An 18868-nucleotide genomic window follows, 5' to 3' on the forward strand; every position below is an offset into this window, starting at 1 on the left:
GGCATTTCTCTTCATAAAAGGCCCTTCTGTCTGCTTCAATGGTTATTATAGCTTTCCTCCTGGGGTGTTTTGTTGGGCCAGGGAGCTGGAGCCAGGTAAAGGCTCTAGGCAGGGGGTGGGGCTTATCTGTGCCCCATGCAAACAAGGAAACCTCGGAGATCCAGAACTTACAGGCACCCAGTCTGCATAGATGCCCATTATGCACTGATTTTTAAAATGTTAACAATTCACAATAATTCATGATATCTGGGTGGGGGGCCGTTTCTCTCTCTTTTTCTTTCCCTTTCATAGAGTACTCTGCACATAATTTGGAAATAAAATGTGAAGAGCTGGCTGGAGAAAAGGTATCTGCATGGCTATTTAGTGTCTGTTTTCTCTGTCAGAATGAAAGTCACCTGGGATTGCACAAGATGCTTGTCCCTGCAACGATCTCCAGTGCAGCCAGAGCACCTGCTAGGGGCTGGGGGCTGGCCCTCAAGGAATCTAGTGCGTGAAGAAACAGAGAGATAAGCAGATAATGCCAGGACCCATTAACTCTGGTGGGATCCATTAATCTGCATGGATGACTCTCCTTATCCACCCCTTTGGGCCAGGGACAAACTTGTCTAAAGCTTGACCCATCAGATTCTGTCTTGGATTTAGGGCTGGAGACACCATTCAGCTACTTGATGACAAAAGCCAACTTGGAGAGACAAATTCAGGGATAGAGACATTGAGGGAGCGAGATATCCAGAAAGACATTTGTGAGCCCCAGAGAGGGGGTGATGGGAAGGAAGAGAGTGGCGATGTCATAACCACGTCATTCTGGTTCCTGGTTCTAATCTTTCTCGAGTCTTTCTGAAGCCCAGCCGCTCTTAGATTCTGTGAGATGTTTTGCATTCTTCTCATATACTCCCCTTTTTGTTGGAGTTAGGTTTAGGGACGTTCTATTAGTGGCTGCCAAACTGCCTTAAATGTCTGGAGTGGGGCTGCTTATATCTTAGCAAAACAATACTCTTCAAGGAAGGTTTAAATTAGAGGAGGTTCCTACCCCTCTCTGAGACCCATGAGTTAGAGGCAGCGGGCCACCCCATTTTGCAGGAAAGGGAAATGCCAGCCAGGGGCATCCTCTCCTTCCCTAGTTGATCCCTGTCTGCAGTGCCAGCCACCACTTTCATGAAGCCCTCCCAGGTCCTGCCTGTAACTTGTGATTGTTCAGGCGGAAAGTGGTGCCAAGGTTTCTCTGAATGGAAACTCCATCTGGTTTTGGAAAGAGTGTTCACGTGGATTCAGGATTTCCATGAGTAACAGCCACTGAATATCCAAAACATACATGTGATTTGCCAAGTTTCCATGGGTGGGTGAACCAAAGAGACCCGGGGGACCATATTCCTGGCCATCGCCCATGGAACACAGACCAGGAGGATGAGCCCCCAGCCTAGCTGTCTTGCTTTTTTATTTAGCAGGTGGTTTCATGTGCTCTGTGTACGCTTTTCTGTGAGTCTGAAGTGGAGGGTGACTAAGGAGCAAGAGAATTTGGTAGGGCCTGTGCCAAAAGAGGAAAAGCTAAGAATCGATGTCCTTAAGCAACTAACAGGGAAAGAATATCTAGGTATGTGATTCTACCCAATTCTCTCCACTGCCTGGGGACAGACGATGTACTTATTTCTTCTCTGGAGCAACTTTCAATGCAGGTGACATAACAGAAGCCCCCATAAAGCTTGCTAAACAAAACAGGTGACTGGGTGCCCTTTGGAGATGTGGATCCAGCAGGTGTGAGATGGGACCTTCAGGCTACATTCTGGAATGGTCCTTGCTGAGGATTCTGTTATCATCAGGCCTCACCAAAAAGTTCTCCTACCATACCGTCAGTCTCCACCCTACCCACCCCACCCCCCCACCTGAGGAACAGCACGGTCTGGCCCAGCAGTGCTTGCTTTACAATGGATGTGGTTGGAAGCTGCTGGAATAGTGGAACAAAGGCTGGACTTGGAACTAGACAGTCCTGGGTTTGATTTCTGACTCTGACCGTAACTGCCATGACCTGAATATACCAGGATTCTCTAGCTTACGGACATGTTAGTGCCCAAACCACAGGGCTCTTAGTTAGCCCAATCCCACTGTCACTAAGAAGATAATCTGAGAAGGTCTCTAAGGGGTGTATTTGTGCACCTACTTTCCAGTTGCCTTCACCACCACTGTCTCCAAGACAATTGTGCCATCTTGAAGATAATAGGCCAAGACTTGAGAGGCGGTGTGCTCAACAGCCTGGCAGGGCATTTCCAGTTGCTGCTATTGGTTTCTGCTACATTAAAATCCTTGCTGGTCAATAGTAAAAAAAGAATAAGCTACCTATATACATGACGACACGGATACGTCTCAAATGCATTCTGTTAAGCATTCCGTTAAGAAGCCAGACCCAAAAGGCTATATACTGGCCCCATTTATACAATATTCTAGAAAAGGCAAACCATAGGGACTGCAAACAGATCATTGGTTGCCAGATGGGTTGACTACAAAGGGCACAGGGACATTTGGGGGATTTTATACCTTGATTGTGGTGGTGGGCAGGGAGCATGGATATACATTTGTCACAGCTCATCGTACACTGAAAAGACTGAATTTAGTGTACATAAATCCTACCCAAACTAAAAGACAATGAGGGAAAAAGGTAAAGTAGCTCGCCCAAGGTCAGAGCCAGGAGTTGAAGCAGGTTGTGTTGAACTCCTGGGTCCAGACTTGGAACTGCCCTGCAGTATAGCCGCTCACCAACCATAGGCAGCTCCACAGGTGCAAGTGGTGCTTCTCAGGAAAGAGGGCCTTGACCTCGGTCAGGAAGGTCAGGCAAAGGAGCCAGCGGTGGACATCATGGTGTGGGTGAACGAACTGTGTTCCGCTCACGGTTTTGCTACCTCCTAGATTTATCATCTTGGATAGACGGATTTCTCTCTCTAAAATCTAGTTCTCTCACCTTTGAATAACTTTTCCTTTGTTGAAAGAGAGCAATAAAAGCCAACCTTAAGAAATAAGCCCTTGTTGGGAGACATTGCAGGGTCGATGCCAAGGGCAATCCCAGCCCCGCGTTACTCTCCAGCCGGGGGACTGGGACAGGTCTCTCCAATCGTCAGAACTCCACTTCCCTCGTCTGTAAAAGGAGGACGGGAACTGCATCCACTTCATGGGAATGTTGTAGGTCTTACAAGAAGTAGTTTTTTAAGCCACTCAACGAAGTGCCTGGCATGTCGTAAGCATCACTGAGTGTTAACTATTATTATATTGTCACCCTCAACGTCATTACCAAGCCCAGCCAACAGAGCTCTTGCAAGTGAGCAGGGAACAGAGCTCCCTTTGTATATGCTCAGCTGGGGCTCCAGGGAAGGCAGGGTGAGGGAAGTGTCTACAGCAATTTTGCTTAGACCACAAAGGGTTATGGAGGGTCTCGGTGCAGACAGCTCTCTTCTGTTTACACAGGCAAACCTTTTATCCGCCTCAGCGCACAGTGCCGCCAGGATGGCAGGGTCAGAAGAAGTTCACATAATAAACACGTTCCCATCCCCATTTCGGTCCGGTTGCTGAGGCTCTTATATTTTAGACTCCTTTTCTTTTCTCACGCAGGGTCTGCACATCCCTGTCGGAAAGAAGATTTCCATCCAGCCCTCTGCTGAGACGTGAGCAGGATTCAAATGAAGGACATGTTCAAAGTCCCACAGTTACCAGGGGAGACTTCCCGCCATGGGAGCAAATTGGATAGCTACTGCTAAAATCGGGTCCCTCGGTTTTATTCCCCTGTTGCTGTCTTGCTCTGTCTGTTCCTTCTTGATCTGAAGCAGACCCTTGGAGTGGGTCTATTTGCCTCATATCTGATAGCCCCTAGCTAGTTTGTGCTGCTTGGGGAATGCACGCCACTGGCCCTGAGGTTGGCCAACGCTGCCGGGCAGAACATCCCAGTGCCCATCATTTTGACCTGGCGGCTTTCAAACATCAGCAAGTATCAGAACCACCTGGGGGCAGGAGGGGCAGGTTCCTGGATGGGGCCCCGGACGTTGCATCTCTAACAAATTCCTAGGTGATTCTAACACTGCCCAGAGACCCTCTGAACAGGAAGCCTTTAGAACTTCTATTCTTGATTGTTGGCGAGATAGCAAATATCACCCGTGATTAGAAGAATGGTGAGGGAGTTGTTGGTAAAACTTCAGCCCAAGTGAAAGAGAGAGAGTACGAGTGTCGATGAAATTGTTTTCCAAATTTCCCCTCTGCTTTCTGCCAGCTGCTACCACCAAACATTCTCAATTGGGTTCAGATCACAGGACCAAGAGAGGAGGAATTGGTAAAAGATCTGCTCAAGAAAATGGACCCAGAAGATGGTCCAGGCACCAGGTGGACAAACAGAACCATTGTGAATATTAGAATCTCCATTGTGTTTCCAGAACACAATTCAAGGGGGCAGAGTGGAAAGAACAATGGTGAGCGTCCCATCCAACATAAGGTGAGGTTAGAAACAGGGAGAAAATAAAAAGTGAGCAGCTTAGGAACAGGTTTGGATGTGGAACCTGACACGGGGTAGGGCAGTGAAGACACTACTCTGTAAAGGGTGAGTGGGTGCTGGAGAGCAGCCTGCTTTTCTCACCTGAGGGCTAGATAAACCCTAGAATGGGCCGCTGCTGGTTTTAGGAACCAGACAGGCCTGAACAGTTCTCTTAAAGCTTAAGAGTTAGGTGGGCAGAGATGCTGTGTTCTAAGAATCACATTTTATAAAACTACAAATAGTTTATAAAACTGTTTTCACCTATCAAAAGAATAAGTAGCTCTATCTGTTCTCATTCATTCATTCTACGATTACTTATTGGGTGCTAAGGCTCTGTTCCAGGAGCTGGGGATAGAGATGAACACAAGAGCAAAGCCTCTGTTTTTGTTTTCTTTTTTTTAATTTTTTTTAACATTTATTTATTTTTGAGACAGAGAGAGAGAGAGAGCATGAACAGGGGAGGGTCAGAAGAAGAGGGAGACACAGAATCCGAAACAGGCTCCAGGCTCTGAGCTGTCAGCACAGAGCCTGACACGGGGCTCGAACCCACAGACCGCGAGATCATGACCTGAGCCGAAGTCGGATGCTTAACCGACTGAGCCACCCAGGCGCCCCTCAAAGCCTCTGTTTTTATATAGTTTGCATTCCACAGGATAGAGAGATCTCCAAACCTGCACGCAACACACATGCACACACACAGAAATGATGTTAAAAATTTATACTTTACGTGGTGATCAATGCTGAGGAGAAAAAATAAAGCAGGGAGAGTGGCTATAGTATGTGAGCTTTGGGGAGACTTCTCCAACAACATGACATTTGAGCAGACATGAAGAAAGTGCAGAATGATCTCTGATAAAACTCTCGTGTCCAGAATAGGCGAAGAACTCTTACGACTCAACAACAAAAAGACAAATAAATGGCCAAAGGACTTGAACATTTTTTGCAAGGAAGATATCCACATGGCCAACCAGCACAAGAAAGAGGTTCAACAGCCTTTACCTCCTATCTGACACCTTCGGTCATTACAGAAATGCACATCAAAACCGCTCCACACCCATTAGGATGGTTAGTTAAAGAAAGGGAAAATAAGTATTGGTGAGGATGGAGAGAGATTGGAATTCTTATACATTGCCCGTGGGAAGGTAAAATGGTTTAGTCAGTGTGAAACACAGTTGGGCAACTTCTCAAAAAATGAAGTGTAGAATTGCCATATGACCAAGTAACTCCAGTCCTAAAATTGAAAAGAGGTACCCAACCAAGTATATGCTCGTGCGTATTCATAGCAGGACTGTTCATGAGAGCCCAGGGCCCATCAGTGGATGAATGGATAAACAAATTGTGGTATATCACACAATGGGATATTAGTTTTAAAAAGGAGTAAAGTGCTGACAGATGCTACAACATACATGAACCTCCAAAACATTAGGCTAAGTGAAAGGAGCCGGATGCCAAAGGTCACGGATTGTATGATTCCATATATACCAAATATCCAGGATGGCTCACTCCATGGAGACAGAATGCAGGTGGTGGTTATCTGGGGCTGGCAGGCTAAAGGGCTGCAACTGATCAATGGGTAAGAAGTTCTACTTCAGAGCGATGACAATACTTTGCAACTAGGTAGAGGTTGAGGTTGTACAACACTGGGAACATACTGAGTGCCACAGGATTGTTTCCCTTAAAATGGCTGATTTGTGTTATGGGAATCTCACCTCATTAAATTTTCAGAAAAAAACAACAACGAAAGAAAGTGAGGGGTAGGATGATCCCTAAGAAAAACTGCTAAGGAAAAGCAAGACAGTGTATAACGGTGTGTGTATATTACCGTGTCTCTATCAACGCGGAACATCCCCAGGTACCTTTCTGTACCCGGTGACGTTTGTAAAATGTGCACGTATCACCTATGCGAAAAACTAAAAGCAAATTAATGAATTATTTGTAAATGCAACGCTAACTGCAGAGTCAGATCTGGGTTGGAATCCCTACTCTGCTGGGCATCGACTGATGACCTTGTGTCTTTCTGAGCCTCACATCCACATCTGTAACACGGCACAGTAATTGTACCACCTCCCCAGCTTGTCAAGTACATTAATGAGATTGTGCATGTAAAGGGCACAGTGCTTGGGATACTGCGAGTGCTGAGGAAATGGCGTGAGTGGTTTGTACTCATAAACTGATGACAAGTATGTGGGTTTCCTCCACACCACCAGCCAGTCCTGCAACACCTGGTCACCGACTGGTGTTCAGTTCAATTCTGACACTACTTATCCAGGGCTAGTGCAACCTGCTTTTCTGACCCAATGGCTAGATGAAGCCACAGGTTAAGGGCTCAGATAAAGCTAGATAAAATCCACAGGTTAAGGGCTCAGCCCCACATTTAAATAAAAATAAAATAAAATTAGGGGCGCCTGGGTGGCTCAGTCAAGTGTCTGACTTTAGCTCATGTCATGATCTCATGGTTTGTGAGTTCAAGCCCCATGTTGGGCTCTGTGCTGACAGCTTGGAGACTGGAGCGTGCTTCGGATTCTGTGTCTTCCCCTCTCTCTGCCCCTCCCCCACTCACACTCTGTCTCTGTCTCTCTCTCTCTCTCTCTCTCAAGAATAAATAAACATTAAAAAATGTTTAAAAAGTTAAAATTAAAATTATATTAAATTAAAATTAAAACAGTACATTTTAATAATAGGTTTTATTTAACCTAATGCATCCCAAGTGCTACCACTGTAATCAATATAGAACTTACCAATGAGATATTTTACATTTTTCCATACTAAGTCTTCAAAATCTGATGTGTTTTATACTTAGAGCATATCTCAGTTTGGACTAACTACATTTCAAGTGCTTAACAGGCGCATATGACTGGCGGCTGCCATATCTGACAAACAGAGGTTTAATTGGACAAAAAAATGATCTTTCAACAACTCAAAAGAGATCTTTCCATTTTCTCTTTTAAAAGTCATGTCTCTGGGGTACTTAGAAGATATTTGTATACACTCTGAAACACTAATTCCAATTTCCAAGAATCCATTTTTCAGAAATGCTCACATAAATGTGAAAAGGTATATTAACAGGTATGTTCATTGTAGCTTTGCTCCTACCAGTGGAAGAGAGACTGGTTCTGGAGTCAAAATGCCTGGCTTCAAATCCGGGCTCTGTCACTTAATAGCTACCTGGCCTTGAATAAATTAATAAGCCCTTATCTTCCATTGCCTCATCTACATTTGAAATTATAACAGGGGGCTCTTTACAAAGATGAAATGAAATGATCCACATTAAGTGCTTCTGACAGTTCCTGGCCCATAGTAGGTGCTCAATAAATCTTACCTATCATTATCACTACAAACAGAGGAACAGTGTGACCATGGAAATGTCCAGCAACAAGGAAATTATTTACTGAATTAAGGTACGTCTATGTGGTTTAAGCTACCCGAGAGCAGGGACCATGTTTTAGTCCCTATTACACAACACCCAGCATGGTCCCTGGTATATGCTATGTGAAGGATGAATGGCATGCCCAAGTCTGTAGAAAGAATGAAGCTGCTTGCAGAGTGTTAATCTGGATAGAGTGTACAAAAATATGGACCATATGATTCCATTTCTGTGGGGAAAAAAGGGAGAACTGTATATATAAAGGGAATGTATTCATTATATAACCACAAGTCAAAGGTGGGAAGCATACCAAACCATTAGTGGTTTTTGAATGGGGAGGCTTACAATATTTATTTTTCAGCGGAGATCACCTCACATTGTAGTTATTTATGGGGCCGTCTTGTCCCATCTCTCTGGTGAGCTCCACTGGCTTGTCCTATCATCCCTGTTCCTGTGCTCACCTAGCACTTGTGTTCAGGGCTATTAGAGTTCAGTGAATTGTTGCTGGATTGAATGGCTAATTATTGCTTGCCCTGTCCCCACCTACACTATGAATCAGCACTTGTTCAAGATCACAGAGTTCCTTTTAAATGTTCTCATTTTCCGTCAAAGTTCTGAAATGTATTAAATATGCTATCTGATCTGTCTGTGTTACACCCTTCAGGGCCTAACGCTTAGTAGGTGGGAACAAAAATGTTAGCTAAATGAATGATTTGCATAATAAAAATGTTGCAGAAGGCCACCCTACTCCCAGAAGTGTGCTGTTCAGAGTGACAGACGAGAAAGACCAACAAATCACTGTGTGCTGCGAGCCCTTCCTCCTCTCAAGACATCTCTCCAGGGTTTCTGCCTATTGGATTATGGAAATGGTATTAGCATGGGCAGAATCTTAATTTCTGGTCTCAGGAACCAAATGTATTATTTATGTGTCTATGTCACATTTATTTATTCATCCAGGGAATGTCTAGAGGCCCGCAATGTACTGGCTGCTTTATGCCTAGCCCTGAAGACACGAAAATGAAGAAGGCAGGTTCCCATTCTTTTTTTTTTTTTTTGAATGTTTATTCATTTTTGAGAGACAGAGCACAAGTGGGGGAGGGGTAGAGAGAGAGGAAGACACAGAATCTGAAGCAGGCCCCAGGCTGCTGTCAGCACAGAGCCCAACGCGGGGCTCAAACCCGCGAGCTGTGAGATCATGACCTGAGCTGAAGCTAGATGCTTAAGGACTGAGCCACCCACGCTCCCCAGAAGGTTCCCATTCTTAAGGAGCAGTCTCTTGTTCTCACTCTTCTTTCTCATCAGCTTGAGCACCCATACCTAGCAACTGTCTCCCTCTTAAAAAATATTTCCCCCTAAGGCACCCAGGTAGCTTAGTAGGTTAAGCAACTGACTCGATTTCAGCTCAGGTCATGATGTTACAGTTCATGGGATGGAGCCTCATGTTGGGCTCTGCACTGACAGCTTGGAGCCTGCTTGGGATTCTGTCTCTCCCTCTCTTTCTGCCCCTCCCCTGCTCACACGTGTGTGCATGCACGCTCTCTCTTTCTCAAAATAAATAAATAAACTTAAAAAAAAAGCTTCTCACCAGACCTAGTATTAACTCAACTCTAGACCAGTGTGTAGAATAATTGCTAGAGTCCTGTGTGCTAGTCTCGTACTTTTTTTTTTGACACTCACTCACTGTGTGCTCAAAAGCAAATCAAGTCGTCTCTGTGCCTTGGTTTCCCCTCTTGGGGAAGATTCGTGGGGTATCTACTTGCCCTCAGGGGCATAGGGAGGGTCGTACGGGACAGTGGATGCTGAGAGGGCTTGAAATGGAGGGAGCTGGTCTGAGTGTCACCATTACTGCCATCTATCCAGTCATGGGGTGTCACCACAACTTGCAGAGAATCTGGACATAAGTCAGAAAAAATAGAAATTGTTTTTTTTTTTTCCTTCCTCAGTGGAAACACCTGCTTTGGGGGGCTTAGGTTTCAATGAAAATATTTAAGAGTAGCTGTGTGATATTGAAAGAGTCATTTCTCCTTCCTGAGTGTCTGTTTATGTTCCTATGACATGAGGCAAGGGGACTGGATTGATGGCTTTTAAACTATGCTCCAGAAAACTATGCACTGGGAAGACACTCTTCTAACCCCACATCTACAACTAGAGCAGCCAACATTAAAAAAAAATTTCCCCTAACTTTACATATTTGGCTTTATTGTAAGGTTTTCTTTTCTTTTTTCTTTTCTTTCCTTCTCTCTCTCCCTCAACTTCCTCTCTTTCTCTCTTTCTTTCTTTCCAAAATCGTGGAGCTAAATTAAAATGGGGGAAGGATAAGAAACCCTCACTGCTAAATAATCTGTAGCATTCTTTCTGTCATGTTCACACACATATGGACCCATGTGCTATTTGTGCTATTTATGTCACGTGTGTGCATTCCTCTTGCACGTGTTAGGTGTGCATGAGAGTCTCTGGGTACAGAATTCCTTGCTAAGAATCAGCAACGAGGGGCACCTGGGTGGTTCGGTCGGTTGAGCACCCGACTTTGGTTCAGGTCATGATCTTGCAGTTTGTGAGTTCGAGCCCTGCGTCGGGCTCTGTGCCGACAGCCCAGAGCCTGGAGCCTGCTTCGGATTCTGTGTCGCCCTCTCTCTCTGCCCCTCCCCTGCTCATACTCTGTCTCACTCTGTCTCAAAAACAAATAAAACATTAAAAAAAAATTTTTTTTAAAGAATCAGCAACAAACCTGTAGCCTGCTTGCCTTTTATTTTTAAGCGTGTGCTCAGAGATGACCATGTTTAAGTACAGCATTCCTGAGTCTGAATAACCTTCGGCAGCTGAAGGCTAAGAAATTCACCGGTCGGGGGAAAGCCTCTTCCCAAATGCTGGAGTGCCAGCACCTGTGACTGGAGGGTCCTGGGAAGTGGAGGGTTGTGGGAATAGCGCCACCTTGTGGTTCTTGTGGTCACTTGCCGGAGCAGGGCCTGCCCGGTCCCAGAGCTCAGTGCTGGCTCCTACGGGGACCAAACTCCTGGAAATGGGGGTTCTCAATTTACTGGGAAGGGGCAGGTGTTAGAGTCCAGGCTGCTCCCCAGCAGCGGGTCCAGCTGCCTCGCTTGGCAGCCCTTCTCCGAAAGCTGCCGCACTGCCAAGGCCAGTGAGGGCTACCGGGCAGGGTGGGTGGTGGTTGGGAGGTGTGCCTCGTGGGACAGTGCGTCCAGAAAAGGAGGGCAGAGCCCGAGAGGAGAGGGGACAGATTTCACAACTGACGTGTGTGAGGCCGAGGTGTGAAGACGGTACACCAGAAAGTACACGGAGGGAGGGCAAGAAACTCAGGACACGTGTGAGGACAAGAGGACACTACCCTCACCTTGATCTCACCCTGACCCCAGTCCGGGGATCCTGAGTGAGCTCTCCTGCACTCCCTGTCCTCCCAGCCCTGGCACAGGGTGGCAGGGAAGATAAAACGAAATGTAAGGGACTTCGCCCAGTGCCCAGCACGTGGAAAGTCCTCAAAGCTTCCCACGTCTGTCCCCACCCTCTTCCACTCAGTGGACTAGACCCGGGGTAACAGCCAGGAGCTGGATTGACCAGCATCAGAGCTGACCGCCCTGTGCAGCTCTGTCCCACACAGATACACCACCTGCCGTGGATGCAAGCCCCGTCCTTGATCTAACATTTTCTAGTCGTCGCCTTGAAAAAAGTCAAAAGAAACAGGTGCAATTACTTTCTATAACATATTTCATTTAACCAAATATATCAATAGCTTGTCGTTTCACCATGTAATTAAAATAAAAATCAGGGATGCCCGGGTGGCTCAGATGGTTAAGCATCTGACTTCCACTCAGGTCATGATCTCTCAGTTTGCAAGTTTGAGCCCCACATGGGTTGGGCTCTGTGCTGACAGCTGGGAGCCTGGAGCTCGTGTCAGATTCTGTGTCTCCTGCTCTCTCTGCCCCTTCCCTGCTCACGCTCTGTCCCTTTCAAAAATAAATAAACGTTAAACAAAATTTTAAATAAAAATCAGGGAGATATTTTATCCACCCCCCTCCCCGCCCCCATCCCTGTACTAAAGTCTTTGAAATTCGGTGTTTATTTGACACTGGTATCCTACCACAGGCCCTATTCTTTTTTCTTTTTTTAATTTAAAAAAATTTTTTTTAATGTTTATTTATTTTCGATACAGAGAGACAGAGCATGAAGAGGGGAGGGTCAGAGAGAGAGGGAGACACAGAATTCGAAGCAGGCTCCAGGCTCTGAGCTGTCAGCACAGAGCCCAACATGGGGCTTGAACTCACGGACCATGAGATCATGACCTGAGCCGAAGTCGGACGCTTAACCGACTGAGCCACCCAGGCGCCCCCCACAGGCCCTATTCTTAAGGACATCTGGGGTCTCTTCTCTGTCACTGAGTCACCGATGTACCCTGTGGCCCAGCGCAAATCACTCTCTAATGCGGGTCTTACTGTCCTTTCCTATGGGATATGGGGCTGGACTGCTGATCTCTGATGCTTCTTCCTGAAGGGAAGCTTTACAATCACCAAACGAGGCCTAACCATGCCTTGCCCTGCTCTGCCTGCCTCAGGGGTTGTTGAGACGCTCCACTCAGGGCAAGCCTGTGAGAGCTCGCGGACACACAGCAAGTGCTTTCCAGTGAGAGGGAAGCCCCTTATTCCTGTCATGTCTGCCCGTCTCTGCTTCCGGAGGATTTCTAGAAGCTGCCCCGACTTCTTTGCCCAGACTCCAGAGCTCCAGATGTCGCTGACTGCAGCTCCCATAAAGGATTCCCTGGCCTCGTTCCTGGGCCTCTTCCCTCTTTCTGGGCTCCTCTCACGTGTTGAGCAAGACAGAGTCTGGGCTCCGCCGGAGCACCCTGAAAGCAGGCCTCCTTTGGTGCTGTGGAGAAACCGTGTGAGGCTGAAGTCTGAACCCCGTAAGGCTCTTGGCTCAGGCAGGCGTATGCCCTCCACGAGGGCCCCAGCTCTCCCAGTGACAGAACTCGAGACTCAGTTTACGACTGATCTGCACCTGCATGCAACAGTGCCCCCGCCTTCTGGCCAGAGGGACATTCTTCCCAGCACAAACGTCTCCGTATCTCACTCCCTCTGTACTTTAGGACCGATTAAGTTGGAATTGGAGACCATCAGTCAATCCCTGCAGTTTCTCAATGGGGAAACTGAGGCGCAGAGAGGGGGAATGTTGCCAGGTCATGGAACTAGTCAGTGGCAGTCTCTAGACTCCCATCCTGGGCTCTTCCGTCCCCCCTCTGCACCCCTCTCTACCACCAAACTACGTAGCCTGCATCCATCCACTGCATTTGCTGGCAGCTCTGGATCTGTCGTGGACAGCCTTGGAGAAAACCACTCAAGCTCAGAAGCCCCTGGGGGTTTGACTCGGGGTCTGCTGGATGCGGTGGGGGGTGCAGAAAACAAGGCCCTGGGTGAGCCGGGCCCCTTCAGTCCCACACCCAGCTGTTTATGCTCCAGCCATCTTCCCCATACACGGTCTCCCCTGGCTGGCTGCCTGGAGCCGCCCCCAGCCAGCCACTCTCCCTCTCACCTCCAGGCCTTGGTCCCCAGGCTGCTCCCCACTGCCTCTCTATGCACAGCCTGCTCTTACCCCCAGAGACCAGCCCACACATCACGTCCTTCATTCACCCTGTTTCCCACGGTCACCCTGTTATGGCCACCACCAAAGTCCTGTTCTGCTTCTCCATGCATATCCAGGGCCTGGCACAGTGTAATGATGGAGGTGTAAACGAGGTCCTGGATTCTGGAATGTTCCCATTCCAGACTGGAACAACACAGGAGTAGCCTTCTCCGCCCCCTCCCCCAGTGCTCCTGGACAATGCTTCCCTCCCTTCTTTCCCTAAGTGCCCTTTCCCTGCAGGAAAGTGTCCCAGTGGGCCTAAGCAGGCGGCCTGACATTCCCCCTTGGCCTAACCAGGTGGGACCTGGGAGGTCTCTGACAGCCCCTGTCAGTCACCAGTGCCCGTCTTGGTTCCTCCTGGCAAGCTTGTATGCGCTGGCACTCTGCAAGTGCCCAGGAGGTGGCGCCAAAGTGCTGAAGAAGGGCCTGGTGGGCTCCCCCTCCTCAGGGCCAGAGCCCGCCTTAGGTTCTGTTGTTGTGACAGGGTCCTGCCCTCCAATGGCTCCCTGACAGTGAAGGCCAGGAACGTTTTGCTCATTACAGGGGCCCCGTGCTCCATCAGGCTGGGCTCTGGGCCACTCTTTGTACCCCAGCCCCTGACCAGTCTGTGTGGGGAATGGGGGACAGAATGTCACGCAAGGAGTGACATTGTCCGTGTACTTCCTATGCTGGGATTTCCCATCATCACAAAGATTTCCATGTCTTGGACTGGGAGCTGGCAGAGAACTTGACCATTATTAGGAGCTGGCATGCCTGAAATGGGTTACAAGTGTATGGAGACATTGACTCTCGGGGTCCTGGCCCTGGGGGTGGCTGGTGGAACCAGGTGGGTGGGACCCCTTGAGCCAGTTGCCTGTGGCAAGAAGCAGCCTCATTCATTGCACAATTATTATTTTCTACACAGGTATATCCGCTTTCCAAAAGTTCACGTTACATCACTCTGCTTTATGTGAGACCTATGTTGATATCTGTTTTCGCCCACTGCAAGAGACCCAAAGAGGATTTTGGCTTTTAAGAAAAGAGGCAAGAAGCAAAAATAGCGTTCAGCATTCATTTTGCAGTGAGCCATTACAGAGGCAGTGGGTACCCCAAGCAGAGAGATCAGCTTTGCCAAGCTCCTTCCCCGGGAACCTGCTCAGCATCTCCACACCAAGCTGCCACAGCTTTGAACTGTGTCTGTGAGCATCTGTGTTTTATCTGGGTGTATTTTGTGTATCCACTAGTGAGATATGTCCTAAGGTATAAGAGAGGTTATTTGGGGGGCCTGAGAGGTTATTTTTCGGGCCTGCACGTGTGAATTAATGATAATGGCTTCTTTGCTTTACACCATTTTGGCTTGTGAAAGGTTTCATAGGAATGTTCTACAATTGGACAGCAAACCTGTATTTACTTGGAATGAATGTGATTGGGAAGCACTTATCTTCGGCTCTGCTGTCCAGTAGGGACGCTAACCACTGGCCGCAGGTGACTATTTAAATCTAAATGACTTACAGTTTTAAAAAATTTGAAGTCCACACCTGCCACATTTCAGGCACTCAGTGGCCATACTGTGGCTAGCAGCTCCCATATCAGACGACATAGAAACGAGTATTTCCATCATCGCAGAAAGTTCTGTTGGATAACGCTAATCCAGAACTTACTCTAACCTCTTCAGGACAGGGTGTGGTCTAGAATTTCAGAAAGCTTTTGACTCTAGTGCACTGCCTTCTACTGCTGTGGTTGTTGCAACAGGGGATAGAGAAATGGAGTCAGACAGACCCAGGATTCACCCCTGACTTTGCCATTTACTAGTTTTGTGGGCCTGGAGAAGTCACTTCGCCTCTGTCAGCATCCGTTTTTCTCATCTAGGCAATGCGGACAGTATCACCCCACAGCCCTGGTTACTGGGAGGATTAAATGAGGTAGGGCAGGTGAGTCACCAGAGGCAATGCCTGGCATGCAGTTTTATGGCCTGACCACCCCAGCCTGATTCTGTCTTCTTGCATCCACTCAACCCACAAAAGCCCTTATCTCTGGTCTCTACTATGTTCAGACCTGTGTCGGGTCCCGAGGTTTATTCAAAGGGAGCACCGGGCTTAATTCTAGAAGGAGATTGCAATCTAGGTGAGAGGGCAAGATAAGTGCATGAAGCAACCTGAACGCAATTCTTAGGCAATACACAGGGCAGCGAGTTGTGCGGCGATACAGGGCCCAACGGGAAAGGCATTTGTAGGGCAGGAGGTTTATGTGACAGGCCTCGTAGAGGGAGGGGTGAGAAGAGATCTGGTCTGCAAGGTAGCATCGGGTGGGACGGGCAGAGCTGATTGGAGAATGGTGCCAGGGCAAAGGAACAGCATGAGCGAAGGCAGAAGCCGAGGTGGGTAAAGGAGTGGCCTGGGTTAACGTGCGAGCGGTGAGAGGCAGCTGAGCCGAGGTTTTTGTGGAGGGGGAGCCAGAAGGGTTTGCTAAGAAAATCACGCAGCTCTTGGAAGCCTGGCTGAGTTGCTTGAGTTTGATGAAGCAGGTGGTTCCTGGGCAGGTGGGGCTTTGCACTGAGAACCAGGCAGAGGCTGAGGAAGCCTGTGCTGCCAGCATCAGGAGGAGGGCCTGTGAGGGAGTCAAGGTGACTGTCAGGGAGCTGTGACAGCAGGGACCTGTACTGAGGGCCCTTCACATACATGTTCACCAGAAAGGGCACTCAGTTGGCTTGTACCAGTAGTCCAGGTGGCCGTGGGCAGAGGGTGGGTAGTGAGAGGAAGCAGGATGGAGGAAATGCATTCACAGCATATCCAGATCTGAGCCCCAGCCCCTCAGGCAGCTGAGAAAAAGAACAGGGTGAGGGCTGAGATGGGATGTAGCAGTGAGTGGAGGCGGGAGGGGACTCCAGACTGGACTAGGGGTCTGAGAAGCGGGGCTGGGTACAGATTCACAGGGCAGAAGCCCCTCTCCCTATGTGCACGTGCCCGTAGGTACCCCCCACACAAGTACATGCGTACAGCCCCCAACTTACATGTGCATGTTCATCATACCCAGAGACCCTTAAGGAAATGTGCATATGCACATTTATGCAAATGCACGTGTATGCACACATGCAGGCAAACATCAACACACATGTGTATATACACGTGTGCTCCTCCTGATCCGGCCTCTGCTGGGGCTGGAGCTGGGGCTGGCATTGGGTTCACAGCAACCAGGCCGGGAAGAATCTGTCTTGCCTGGGCACTGAGACCATGTCTGATGGAGGCTTCTCCAGCCTCCGCTTGTAAACACTATTTATTTTGGAAAGCAACTTCTCTATTTTCAAATAAAAAGTTGGGACATGTGGTATTGGATTTCCCTGATCTGACACTGACCTAGAAAAATGTGCTGGCGGGAACAGAAACTGCGTTGCCCCACTGTGCTGGCAGAGGCTCAAGTGCGTTTTGTTCTTCTTGGCCTTGACTGCAAAGGTTAAGGTGCAAGCCAGGGGGTAGCGCCATCTCCTTGTCCAAGCAGCGTTCTTTCTACTTCCTTCTACAGGGCTCGGGGTGGCTGAGGCCTGGGGGCCTCCTGCAGGCCTGTGTGCTCAGGAGCAGGCTGGCAGGGTAAATCAGAGGTGGCTCTGGAGGGCCAGCGTCCAGACAGTAAGCAGCTCCAGCCCATGCAAAACAAGTATGGGGCCCAGCCAGGGGGGAGTCCCCAGAGTTGTCATCAGGGGAATGGGAAATGCAGCTTCAGTTCGGGATGAGGGTTTTTTTTTTAATGTTTATGTTTTTATTTTATTTTATATTTGAGAGAGAGAGAGAGAGTGAGAGAGAGAGAGAGAGCACAAGCAGGGGAGGGGCAGAAAGAGGGAGACACAGAATCCGAAGCAGGCTCCAGGCTCTGAGCTGTCAGCACAGAGCCCGATCTCATGAGCTGTGAGATCGTGACCTGAGCTGAAGTCAGACGCTTAACCGACTGAGCCGCCCAGGTGCCTCTGGATGAGGTTTGAAGCAGGCTCCTGTTCCTTGAAGGAGAACAGGCTTCCAGGACACAGAGCAGCCAGGCCTGTCTGGTGAAGGTCATGGTCTGCTACAGGCCTGCCGGGGGTGTGGATACTAGTGGTATAGAGTCCAAGGCAGGAGCCCCGTATCGGGAACATGGACACCCACAGTCCCTTTAGGGGTGCAAAGTCCTCATCTGATTGGCATCATAGGAGGCTCAAGGAGGAATATGCAATCCGTTGCCCCACAGAACCCCTCAGAATCCCTCAGCCGGTGACTTAATTCTGTCCCTGTTGAGACCAGGCTTCCCATTCTGCCCGTTTTCCTCATGGCCTCTTGTGAGGATAAAATGAGATCAGAAATGTAACATGCCCAGCCAGGGCCGGTGACACAGGAAGTGCTCGGTAAATCCGAGATCAAATCCTGGCTTTCACTCGCTCGCTGTGTAGACTAGGGCAGACTACACACCTGTGCCTTCACTCCCTCATCTATAGAAGGCAGGGAATAATAAAACATACCTCATGGAGCTGTCGGGGATCCGATGAGTTAATACACATAAGGCATTGTGAATAGTGCCTGGCTCTTAATAAGCACGATTAAGTGTTTACTATGAATTAAATGTTATTCTTAGTAAGCTCTTCATGTATTCATTCACTTATTCATTCAGCAAGTATTTATTGAGGGCCTGCTATGTGTCAGATACCATTCAGGCACTGGGAATACAACGGTGATTAAGAGACAAACCCTGTGGTAGGTAGAATGATGTCTCCCCCCCACCCACCCCGGACATCCACGTTCTAATCCCAGAATGTGTACATAGTCTGTGCTACATGCAGAGGGGAGTTAAGGTTTCGAATCAGCTGGCCAGAAGATAGGGAGATTATCTTGGGTAATCAGGGGGCGGGTGCTCAACGTAATCATGAGGGTCCTTCTGAGTAGAGGAGGAAGATGAGAGGCAGAGGCAGAGGCAGACGTGTGAGGGCGAAGCGGGGGTCAGAGTGATGTGATTTCGGGCTTTGAAGATGGAAGAGGGCTGTGAGCCAAGGAGTGTGTGTGGCCTGTGGAAGCTGGGAAAGGGAAGGAGCTGAATTCCCCCCGCTGGAGCCTCCAGAAAAGAATGCAACTCTGCCCCTGATTTTGGCCAGTGAGCCCTCCGCCCTCCAGAACTGTAGGAAAATAAGTCTGTGTTGTTTTAAGCCAGTAAATTTCTGGGAATTTGTGACAGCAGCCATAGGGTACTAACATAAACCCTTCCTCTGGGGGCTTACATTCGCGTAGCGGGAGATAATAAGGAAATAAATAAGGAAATAAACATGGTGTGTGGGACGGGCAATTGCTCTCCTTTCTGTGGGGTGGTGAGCCAGGCTGCTGAGCTCAGATGTAGCAGCAGAGAGCAGGGGGCAGGACAGGCTGGGTGGAGCTCGC

This window comes from Panthera leo, chromosome D1, assembly GCF_018350215.1.
Source record: "Panthera leo isolate Ple1 chromosome D1, P.leo_Ple1_pat1.1, whole genome shotgun sequence".
NCBI classification, from domain to species: Eukaryota; Metazoa; Chordata; class Mammalia; order Carnivora; family Felidae; genus Panthera; species Panthera leo.